We start from the raw sequence: 11,844 nt of genomic DNA, 5'->3' as shown, positions 1-11,844 counted from the left end.
TCCTGAGACACCCAAGGTTCCCCTGGTGTGTAACTGCCCTGTGGTGACAGCACCAAAAACCCACCTTATTCCATGCCATGTGTCCTGGTGCCTTTGGTTAGTGGGTCGCACCATTACTATGCCCACCACCACTACCACCATGACCATCGACAGTACCATCACCACCACCACCATAATCACTTCCACTCCCATAATCACTGCCAGTGTCACCACCAGCACCATCATAATCACACCCCCACTATAATCACCATTACTGTAACCACCACGGTCACCGTAAATACTGCCCCCCATTCTAATCAGTGCCACCAGAACTCCAACCCCATCACCTCACCAATATGGCCACCACCATTACCACCATAATCATCACTTCCACCCGCTACGTGTGCATACCTTTATCTTCCTTCAACTCTGTAAGTAAGGGCCGTTATCTGTTTTCCCAAATGAGGCTATTATGGCACAGAGAGGGGTTATGGGCTGAATGTTTAGATTCCCCTCTCCAAATTCATATACTGAGATCTCAACCCACCCTGTGATGGTATTAGAAAGTGAGACCTTTAGGGGTGACTACGTCATGAAGGGGGAGGCCTGTAAGTGGGACTAGTGCCCCCATAAAAGAGATGTCCAAGAGGTCTCTTGCCCTTTCCATCATGTGAGGATCCAATGGGAAGTCTGCCGCCTACGATCTGAAGAGACCCCTCACCAGAACCTGGCCATGCTGGCCCTCTGATCTTGGATTTGCAGCATCCAGACCGTGAAAAATTACCTGAGGTTTATGAGACACCAGGCTATGGTACTTCGTTAGAGGAGCTCAAGCAGAATAAGACAAGAGGTTACGCAATTGGCTCAGAAGCACACGGCAGGGATTTGGGTCCAGAGAGCCAGGACTCTCCACCACTTTCCACCCACAGAAGGCCCTGTATCCCACTGCCTCCTCACGCCCCTGAGCCCCAACCCTTGCCCAGTCTAGATGCAGCTGCCAGCAGTTGCCCGGATCCTCGCCTGGTGGACCCCGTCTGACGTGCACACTGCGTTTCTGCAGAGTGGCTTTGCTCGGGTTTGCTCTGGTCTGTGTGTGGATTTCAGGACCTCACGTGTGCAGGAGGGTCCCACTCCCGCCACCGCCGAGATCTCGAGTCCATCTCACTGCTGCCTCTCGTGCCAAGCGCAGTGAACACATAAATTCTCTCCAGAGCCAAGAATAGAAGTTAAGATTTATGAGTCTCAATCTATTACTGTAACCAGCAGGGTCACTTATTCCCCATATCCTGTATTTCATGACCATATTTTTCTTCATAAATGGCACCTTTTAAAGATGCTCTATAAGGAGGCCCAATTCAAAGTTTTAAATTCAAATTACTTGGACTATTTGAAAACATACTGAGCATCTGAACATGAGTGAAAATGCCCTTTTTACATGCTTGAATAAGTCCAAAACAGTTCAAAGGATTTTTCTTCAAGTTTAAAAAAAAAAAATTACTTCTGGACTGAGGAAAAAACATATGATAAATGTCTACACAAAAGCATTACCTTGTGAGGGAAATCGGTGATGTGGCTGTGAAAATCAAGGCTTCGTAGGAAATGCAGCCTAACCTATAACCAAAGCTCCTTCGGGCTCACGATGTAGACGTCAAGGGTTTTTCCAAAGAACCAGGCTCAGGTGGGTCAAAGGGTGTCTGAATTCTGCGATTTCTTTTTCAAGCATGTGTGTGTTGGACACCCACTGAGGACAGAGATTAGAAACTGGAATCTGGCTCCCCAGCAAGCATTTGAAATTCTTTTTGATGTTATTGAATGCAAACTGGGACTTTTTAAGTTAGAAAATGTAGACCAGCAAGAATGGCGGGAAAAGTCCCGATGCTCTGGATGGTCCTTTTCTTTACTGGAAGGCTGCGCTGTGGGACGCAAGCAGCTTCCAAAAACCCTCCAAGGACACGTCACGTGCTGTGGCTGCTTCTCACTGAGCTCCCGTGTGCAGGATAAACCTCCTGCGGCGGCTGCAAACACAGATTTACGGCTTGCTGTCTACATCCTGGCCAGGACCTGCGGGCTACCGCCAGCTCCCACTCCAGCCCGGAGACAGAGGGGGCCTCAAAGGACCCAGGCCCTGCTCTCCCAGAGCCGGCTCCGCTCCTCACATCCAGACAGGAGGCTGCAGTCCCTGATGGGCCGTGCCATTCTCTTTCTTGAGAAAAACCGTGGAAACCAGCTCGAGGGCTCTTGGAGCTGCGGGTGGGTGTCCAGTTACGTTTCTCCTTCCTCAGTGCATCTTTTTTTCTTTTTTCTTTTTCTTTTCTTTCTTTCTTTCTTTTAATTTTTATTTGCCGAATGATGTGTGTGTTTGCTGAAGAGGAAAAGAAAGTGAAAAAGTGTCCCTCCTCTCCCCACCCCACCCAGGGGTGTGGCCAAGCCACCATCCCTTCTCCATTTCTCCTCCTGGGATTCTGGGTATGCACATACAGGGCCAGGCTTGTTTACCAAGCTGCCGGGCCGGGATTGGGCTGCACAGTCGGCCATGTGGGACCCAGTTGCCTAACTACCACGCCGTGGGTGGCCCATCATCACTTGGATGCTCCATAGGACACTTGTCTCATGGACAACCTCTGCCACTGCCCCTCCACTCACACACAAAAGTCGAAAATAAAAAAAAAAAAACTCCAACTCATCTCCCCAGAGGCCCGGGGCAGGTGCTGGCGGGGAAGAGAGGCAGCCTTTACATGGATCCCCGGGCGGGATTCTGTTGTTTCCATTTTATATCTCACGGCAGTGATTCTGGACAGAAACAAAGGCCCGGAGAGGCTCCCCGGCCCCCGTCGTGGTAGCTGCTCTGCTGTGCCACCTGGAAGGCCCCACTGGCATCCCTAGTCAGCCTGAACACCCGGAGTCTGCACACTCACTGGGGATCCTGGCTGGGAAGCTGGGAGTTCAGGGGACTGGGTCATGGCAGGACTCTGGCGGGCACTTCTCTCTCTCCCTCACTCTCAAGAAACAGCACGCTGTAAAGGACCCCTGTCTCACAGCCCCTATTCTGCGTGGGAACCTTGACACTCCAGATGCGAATGGCAGGTGCTCAGCAGGCAGCTGTGCTCTCCATGAACCCGATGTCAACACTCGGAGCCCAGAGCCCAGGGGCAAGCGGTCCCTCTGTGCAAGTCCCCCTCCCGACACCCACCTACCACACCCTGCTTCCCTCTGCTCTCTGGACCCCCATGTCCCCGGCTCCCACCTGCCCTGAGTCCATCCTCCACTGCCCACCATAACCAGACTGGTGGGTTCGAGAGCCCCAGCTCTGAGGGTACTGCAGCACGTCGCAGCTGTCCCCAGCCATTAGGTCCCCAGGCTCTAACGGCCCTTGGGACTCCTCTCCGCAGAAGGTGGCCAGCTTTGTCCACCCAGGAGGCCAAGATGGATCAGTGCATCTGCAGCTGTCTCCGAAATACATTGATTTTTGTTACAGCCACGAGGCCCATCCAATTAAAAATAATCGCCGGCATGTTGCACGTCTTTATCTGCCAAGCGACTGGCTGCCACTCACATGGAACGATGCAGTTTGTCGAACACGGCCTTGCTTCCCCCGCTGATGGGAGAAGTTCGGAAGCACCCCCAGGACAGGCCGAATGGAGGTTTTCCAACCGCTTAGGCCCTGCAGGGTCAAGGCCGGTGCAGCGCTGCCCAGCGGCTGGAGTTGTCACTCACTGTGTTAGGTTTCCTTCTGGACTTAGTGACCCAGCCAAGGTGCAGTAAGAGAGGGAGAGAGGAGGGAGGCGATCCTCCAGGGCATGCAATTCCTGCCTGGGAAGTATTTCTAAGTTGCCAGCATGGTGGGGGGAGGGGAGGGGCGACAGACAGTCCTTTGAAATGATGGAGCAGACCGTATAAACACGCATCTCTTACCACTGCATACACATAAAGGATTAAAGACACGCAGGACAGAGGCCTGGCTCCGTGGTGCAGTGGGAAGGCACTGCCCAAGAGAAGCTGGATCCCACATGTTGACCATGGTTCAAATCCCCAGCCTGGGCAGCCTAAAACAGATCTCGTGGGGGTTGCTCATCTCTCTCTTTCTTGAATAAATTAAAAGAAAGACATAGATAGAGACAGAACATGTGTCTGCCCGGGGGGACCCTGGCCCAGTGGAAAAGACAGGCTTTGAGAGGCAGACCTCAGTTTGAACCCTGACTACCACTTACTAGCCGTGTGACCTTAACCTCTCTGAGGGCCAGTTGAATCGTCGCTAACATCTGCTTCATGATATCTTCCTGCAGAGACCAAATAACATTACCATGTAAAACCTTTAGAAGAGGACCTGGTGAGCTAAGTGATCAAAATTTTTATTATACTTCACAGCTTTCTGTAACTTTTAGCACTCTTCCTAACGTCTATTTGCTGAAACCTGGAAGTATCTCAAGAATCTATAATTAACATTTTTTCCTTTCTGGTTGAAAGTAGCAAGGAAAGAGAAATGATACACAGAAAAAAATTCATTGCCAAACCTCATTTTTTTCCTCTTTGAAATATTCTTTCTTTCTAAACTCTACAAGGTTTCCTTTGAACTCAATGTTTGTTTGTTTGTTTTCGTTAGAGAGAGATTTTTGCTATAGGGCGTGTGTGCTTTCTGGACAAAGAGAGACAGAAAGCAAGAAATCCCCCCCCCCCCCAGGAGGAAGGGCCATGCTGTAATCCCTTCTCCATTCCCCTCTCAACATTTTGGGCATGCACGCTCACGTGCCTGGCATGAGTTTTAAGCTGCCAGGTCCGGGACTCGAACTGTGGTTGACTACATGGGAATACAGCAGTGTAACCACTGGCCATCTGCTGGTCCCCCTTTGAACTCAAAGCTCTACATAGTACCTCTGATACAGAGGGCTAACTGTGTGACTGAGGGAGGGATGAAGTCATTGTTCTCTCTGTCTTTGTTGCCGGGGCTCTCCTTGCTGTGGCCCTCACGGCGCTGCAGCTGACTGAGGGTGTGCCGTGTGGCGCTGGGGCAGTGGCATGGGGAGTCGGCCCGCCTGCTTCCACTCTCCAATACGAACTCAGACATGGTCTAGGTTCTCCTGGTCCCAGTTTACTCATTGTTAAATGAGGATGATGACGCCTGGCTTCAGCAGTGGTAGTCCACAGAGAGCACCACCACTCAGAAGGCTGGGGCCACACGTGAGGTCCCGGTTCGGTTCCCCAGGCAACCTGAACATGTGGGATGTAGTTGCACACGCCTGTGATCCTGGCTGACGGGGAGGCTGGGGTAGAAGGATCGTGACAGTGAGATCCTGTCAAAAATACCTTTCTTTTTTTTTTCTCTCTCTGTCTCATAAAGGGTGTGTGTGGAGGGGGGGAGAGAACAATAGCTTCTTTCTGGGACTGTAGGCCCAGCACAGAGTTTTAGGTTCTTGACAGAAAACAAACTGTTATTCTATAAGACTGCACTCGTCTGAAATAGCTCTTTGGGGAAGTAGCCGAATAATGACTGATGGGAGCCCCCTCGGCTCTGCCTCCTCACCGGAACTTCGCGGCAGGTCTGCGTGCCCACGTCCTCACAGGTGGGCCGCGGCACCTCGTGCTGCTACGCGCGTGCCCTAGTGACTGGCGGTGCGGAGCATGTTTTCACGTGCTTGTTCGCCATTCCTGTGTCTTCCTTGGCATTGTCTGGCAGCAGCCAAATTGCTCGCGTCTTCTGTCCAGGCTTTAATTGTGCTGTTTTCCTCTATTTGGAATTTTAAGACTTTAAAAAACTACCAGCTTGGCCCTCCCTTAACCACTAGGTTAAGGGAGCCAGATCCCACACAGCTGACTGCGCTGCTCAAATCCTGGTTCTGGCAGCTTAAAAACACACCAGGCACATGTGCGTGTGTGCCCCCAATAGTGACAGGATGGAGAAATATAGAACGGATTACGGCGTGACCACGCCCCATTGGGGTGTGCTTTTGCCCTCTCCCCGTGTCGCTCTGGAAAGCGTATATGCCGTCGGGCAAACCTGAAAAAGAAAAAAAAGCAACAATCAGAAACAAAAAACCATCTCCCAGGCACAAGTCACGTACCTGATGAGCATTTTGCAGATATTTTCTCCCAGCCTATGGCTTCTCTTCTCATCATTGTCTTTGGAAGAGCAGAGACTTTAATCAGGATGAAGTCCAATTTATCACTTTTTTCTTCTTACAGATCAGACGTTTGGTGTTATAATCAGGACACCTTTGCCTAAACCAAGATCCTTTGTTACCATCTCGAAGGTCAGTAGTTCCAGACTTTACACCAGAGCCCATGGTCTGTTTTAATTTTCATACATGCTTCGAGGTTCGGCCGAGATTCACATTTTTGCAAAGCGATGTCCAGTTGCCCCAGCGTCATTACCGAAAAACCTGTGCTTTCCCCACTGAGTGGCCTTGGCGTCTTTCGAAACTCAGTCGGCCCTCTGTGACGCCTGGGTCTGTGCTGAATGCTGACTCAGTCTCGTCTCATAATCCTGCATGGAACTTCTCTGCTCCGGCCTTCCTCCACTCAAATGCCCCCACACCCACATGGTTCCCAGAGGGGTCCCAGTGGAGAGTGGGGGCCTTGACACTGCATCAGGTGGCCATGGCAGCAGGCGCCGACTGATCTGCACCCCAAGTTCTGTGAGCCTGCCCTGGGGGAGCTTGGCTGCAGGGAGGGGCCCAAGGTCCTAGAGGCAGGGCAGGGTCTCCCCACGTGTATCCCAGAAAGCCTGTGATGTGAAAGGGCACGTCCCACCCTGACCGTAGGCCTGGACGCCCAGGCTGCCCTGAAACTCTGGCCAAGTACTCAGAGCTCCCCGGGGCAACCCCCTGACCCCATCCGACCTTCCTTTAACTCCAGTCAGGCTGGAGAACCTTCAGACTGAAGACTCGCCCCTCATTTCAAGACGGAGGGCAAGTCCTAGCAGCTGTCTTGGCTGCGTCTCGGGGAGCTGCCGGGGAGGCTGCTGGGGAGAGAGGGTGTCTCTGGGGCTGCTCACTCGTTTCCCCAGCGCTTAGGAATTATGTAGCGCCACGGCCAGCGCTGCACCCTGTGGCACCTGGAGGCATCACGTGCTTAATGAAATCACTCACGTCCCCACGGCAGAGCTCCATTTCATTTATTGAACTTCTATTGACCTCTGACAAATGTTTGCCCAAATACCAGCACCGCAGGGGGAGGCGCGGGCAGGCATTGCCACCAGGCCAGATGTGGGTGGGGCCCGCGGTCCCTTCTGGTCCCCAGCTGGAGGATTTAGCACCATCAGGTCAGATCTCTAAGCCACGTCCCCTGTAGGTGCAGGTACTGAACTGGAAAATAGTGATAGGACGGTTTCCCGCTTCAAAGAAAATTGAAAAAGGAGACCACGTTCCTGTGGCTCCCCATCTCATAAGGATGAAGCTTCGACTTCAGGACACTCGACTGGATGAAACTGTGTGTTTGTACCTGGGGCGAACCACATTTCCAGAGAGTTCTACCAAGGTGCTCCTATCTATCTATATCTATATATAAATATATATATATAATTTTATTTTATTTATTTATTATTATTATTATTATTTAATTTGCTATAGGGCATGTGTGCTCACCAAAGAGAGAGAAAGTGGGAAAGCTGCCAGTCTAGGCCTCAACCCATGAACCACGGTTGGCCATATGGAAGTCCAGAGCCTCAACAACCATGCCAGCTGCAGAGAAAGACAGAGAGGGGGTGGAAAGTGAGAAAGCACCCCCTAGGGGGGATGGTCACATGCAATCCCTTTTTCCCCATTCTCCTCTCAGGATTTTGTGTGCACACACACACATACCTGGTGTGTTTTTCAAGCTACCAGGCCCAGGACTTGAATTGCATAGTTGCCATGTGGGATCCAGCCACCTTAACCACTTTGCCACTGGCTGGCCTACAAAAACAAAACAAAAAAAATTTTTTTTTAATTTTCTTAATTTATTAAATCTTACCAGTATTGTCCCTTAAAAGGGACTAACACACAAACAGGCAGAATAAGTGGAGAAGTATTTTTATAAGAGTTAAGTCACTAAGATACTTCCAGGTATTTTCTTCAGTGATGTTTTTTATCTTTATTCGAGAATTCCAGGAAATATTCAGTCCCTACAGCTACCGCAAATGCAGCAAATCCCCACTTGAACCCTTTTTATAATGCACCAATGAAGGAAACATTGTTTGCAAAGCCACCCACATATCTCTAAGCTTCATTCCGGTCCCATGGATCTCTTAGTCCTTGTGCAGCCAGCTTCTCCTGGACAGTTTCTAATGGTGTTCCTTCCATCTTCCACTGCTTATAATCTGGAAGTTCCATTTTACCATGACCATGACTGTGACCATGTTCATATCCATGGACCATGACTGGCAGCAATCTGACCTCTCAGGACACTACCAAAAACAAAAAAAAATTTTTAAGAGAGATTTTTTGCTATAGGACATGTGTGCTCACCAGAGAGAGAGAAAGAGAGAAAGTGAGAAACTACTTCCCAGGGAGGATGGCCACACTGCAATCCCTTCTCCTCCATTCTCCTCTTGGGTATTGGGCATACGTGTACATGTGCCTGGCGTGACTTTTAAGCCACTGAGTCTGGGGTTTGAGCCATGGTTGGTCATGTGGGAATCCAGAGTCTTAACCACCATGCCACCTGCTGGTCCCCACAAAAATATTTTTAAAAGGAAGAGTTGTAATGGTAAAATTCCCTGGAGAAAAGCTGTCTACATTACTCCTCCATGAGAGTCACGATGCATTTACCACAGTAGACTGAGAAATCCTGAAGCAAATCCACTGGCTTCGCTAAATTCAATGGTTTCTCCAAACTTTAACACCAGAAAATCAGTTGGACACTGACTTTCCAGAGAATTCCATAAGCCGTTCGCATACGCAGGGTCTCTTGCCCTATTCTGTTCAACTACGGATCAGGGAAGATGAGACAATGAGGGGTGGGGGAGCTGCTCCAGGCTTCCAGCCTCACAGGCCATGGGAGGACGGAACAGGAAACAGGACGTCTACCTGCCCCTGGGCAGGGGGTGCTGAAGCCCCAGCCACAGCTCTGACCAAGCACGTGAGTAGCACTGCTTGGAAAGCCCCTCTCCTGAGTTATCACAGCACCTGTGGCCTCTGATCCCGCAGCTCAGTTTACAACACATAGCTTATTTTCCTCCCTCTCCTCCCACCTTTCTAAAGAGACTTATTTTCTCCAACTATCATGGCTGAATTAAAAATATTTTCCCAACCCATTTTCTTCAGCACTGCCTCTCTGTCCTTCTCCAAACACATGGTTAGGGGTTAGGAACGCAGTCTAGAGAATGCCTTGAAACAAGTACCAACCATGAGGAAATCGGCCTGTTACAGCGAGCACTGCCTTCCACCTAGTGCAGTGCAGAAATAGATTAGCTCGACCCTGGGAAGTGAGCTCTCCCAGTCAGGAAGCCCGGAAACCACAGACTCAGCAGATAGAGCTCCGCAGTCCCTGACGGTGCTCGTCCCCCTGCACCGGGCACCGGGCTGTCGTCTGGAGCACGTGCATTCACTCTCATTCCTAGTGCCTTGTTATTCTGTCAATTTCTTAATCTATATATGCTATTTTTAGTGTTATTGTGACAGCAAATCCTGAAATGGCCTTGGTTGTTTTCTGAAAATGGCTGTTACCAAACCATAATGCAGACCCCGGATAAAGTCATGTAAGCCCCAGGCAGTTTCTGGGCGTCCACGGCAGCTGTCTACTTTAGAGCTGCGTATCAATCCCTGCCTGGGAGGGCTTGCCTGGGAGAGGCGGCTAGAGCAGCGTGGTGTCACATTTAGACCAACATCTCTGGGTCTTGCTAAAAATGCTCACTTCTTCCCCTTCTGGAGACTTTCTTCAAACATTAATACATTCCCTCCTCTCTCCCCATCTTTTGTTGCCAAACTATAAAAAAAAAATGCAAATGTTCCAAAAATCAATGAATTTTTAGAAGGTTGCAGCTGTTTCGCTGTTTTTGCAAGACGGGGTGGGCACATTTAGAGCGTGTGTCTGCGGGTGCGCACACACAGGGAAGCCCCCGACGGCCCCTCCTAGAAGCTTCAGGTCTCCTGGTAGGACCTCCCCTCAGCCATGTCACCATCACTCACCACTTCCGATTGCACTGCATATCCTAAGAGCCTGCGAGCGAAGGGGCACACAGAGGTGAGAACGCGGCTCCAGGTCGCATTTCCAGTCACACAGTGAAAAAGTTCACCTTCTCGAACTCAGGCAATTCTTTGCAGAGAATCAGGGATGACTGCATCTTACAGCTCTGAGTCCTAAGCCCCGGGAACTTTGGGGACTACCACAGGTGGCCCCGCTGGTGGAGCTCAGTTTGATCTATGGAACTTGAAATCACAAAGCATCAAAGTCTTCCTTTTCTTGGGTTTCTGCAAAATGCCAAAATAGTGGACCTGCAGGTGGCGTGGGGTTTAAGGTGCCGGATCCCTGATTCTGCGTCCGAGATCCAGCGGCTTGAACATCATGCCAGGTGCATGTGCATGCGTGCCCGAAATCCTGAGAAGAGAAGAGGAGAGACTGTGGTGTGGCCATCCCCCCTGGGGCATGAGTTCTCACTTTCCCTCTCTCTGTCTCTCTCTGGTGAGTGCATGAATTCTATAGAGAAACCAACCAACCAACAAACAAAAACAAAGTGTACCTCCCAGAAAACACAGCCATGCTTTCTTCCACCTTCCGGTACATTCTCCTGGAGCTGTTCAGGCTCGGCCCACAGGCGTCCCCCCTTTTCCATGGCCCCTTGCTGGTAGAAGCTGGATGAAGCTGGATTTTGTTAAGGCAGAGGGACCAGGATCCTGTAATTCCAGCCTCCCAGGGAGACTGTGGCTGACCTAAGCCTGTGGCTGTAGTTCCTTGGTTGGTCCAGGACTCCACATGTGATCCAGTTGTGGCCAATGAGACACGAAGCCAAGCTGCTGATGGGGCTTCTGGGAAAGGTCCTTTTTCATTTTCTGATTTAAAAAAAAAAAAAAAAAAAGGCAATGTCAAGTAGGAGACAAGCCTTTCGGCACCTCTTCCTCCCTGCTGCTAGCATTTCCTCATGATGGTGTGATGCTGGGCCCTGGGGAGCCTCTCGTGACCCTGAGGTGACAGGTGCGAGATGGACAGCCATGTGTGAGAACAGCAGCATGGGGCGCTGGGATGCAGGAGCCGAGGCCAGTCATCCTGCAGGACCACACAGCAGGGCTGCTGTGGCCCCCAGACCTCTGGCCAGCACCTGCTGCTCACAGTCACGGTCATGTCTGCATCTCCACGATTCTAGACTCTGACTTGGGAGGGGCCTTACGGTCGCGTATCCTGGAACCTCTGCTCTCGGGGCTCGAAGCCTCCTCTCTAACATGCCCGAGCGAGTTAATCTGTGCTTGGCAATTAGAGCCGACGTGTTCCCTTTGCCCCCCAGCGCTGCTCCCCACAGGAGACTCCTGGGGCAGGAGATGCACACCTCCCAGGGGGGGCCATGCAGGGCAGGGCAAGGCCCCGAGAGGTACCCCAAGACCTGAGTGCTCACAGGCCAAATGTGGCTCATCCTTTTTCTGCCTGGGAGTTAGGGTCATTTTCTTTTTTAAGAATTAATTAATTTATTTATTTATTATTATTTTTTTTTTTTAAATTTCACCCGAGAGAGACAGAGTTAGAGCAGGAAAGTGAGAAAGCAAGCTGCCAGGTCAAACCACAGTGGGCCGTGTGAGTCCAGTGCCCCAATCATCATGCCACCTGCTGGCCCCGAGAGGGTAATTTTAAAGCAGCTGTATTGAAATACAATTCTCGGATGACACAGCTCACCCGTTTAAAGTGCATCACTTAATGGTTTTTAGTATCTTTATAAAGAAGTGTAGACATCACTACCATCAATTC

At 50.6% G+C, this 11,844-nt stretch overlaps 1 pseudogene; it reads right to left on the bottom strand.

The window, feature by feature from the left end:
- Nucleotides 1-8,024: 8,024 nt before the first annotated feature.
- LOC102499071 (NADH dehydrogenase [ubiquinone] 1 beta subcomplex subunit 3 pseudogene) lies at nt 8,025-8,327 on the bottom strand (annotated as a pseudogene).
- Nucleotides 8,328-11,844: the final 3,517 nt, after the last annotated feature.

This window comes from Tupaia chinensis, unplaced genomic scaffold, assembly GCF_000334495.1.
Source record: "Tupaia chinensis unplaced genomic scaffold, TupChi_1.0 Scaffold000468_1, whole genome shotgun sequence".
Classification (NCBI taxonomy): domain Eukaryota; kingdom Metazoa; phylum Chordata; class Mammalia; order Scandentia; family Tupaiidae; genus Tupaia; species Tupaia belangeri.
Note: the sequence above shows the minus strand (reverse complement) of the source record. Positions and strands in the feature narration are given on the sequence as shown.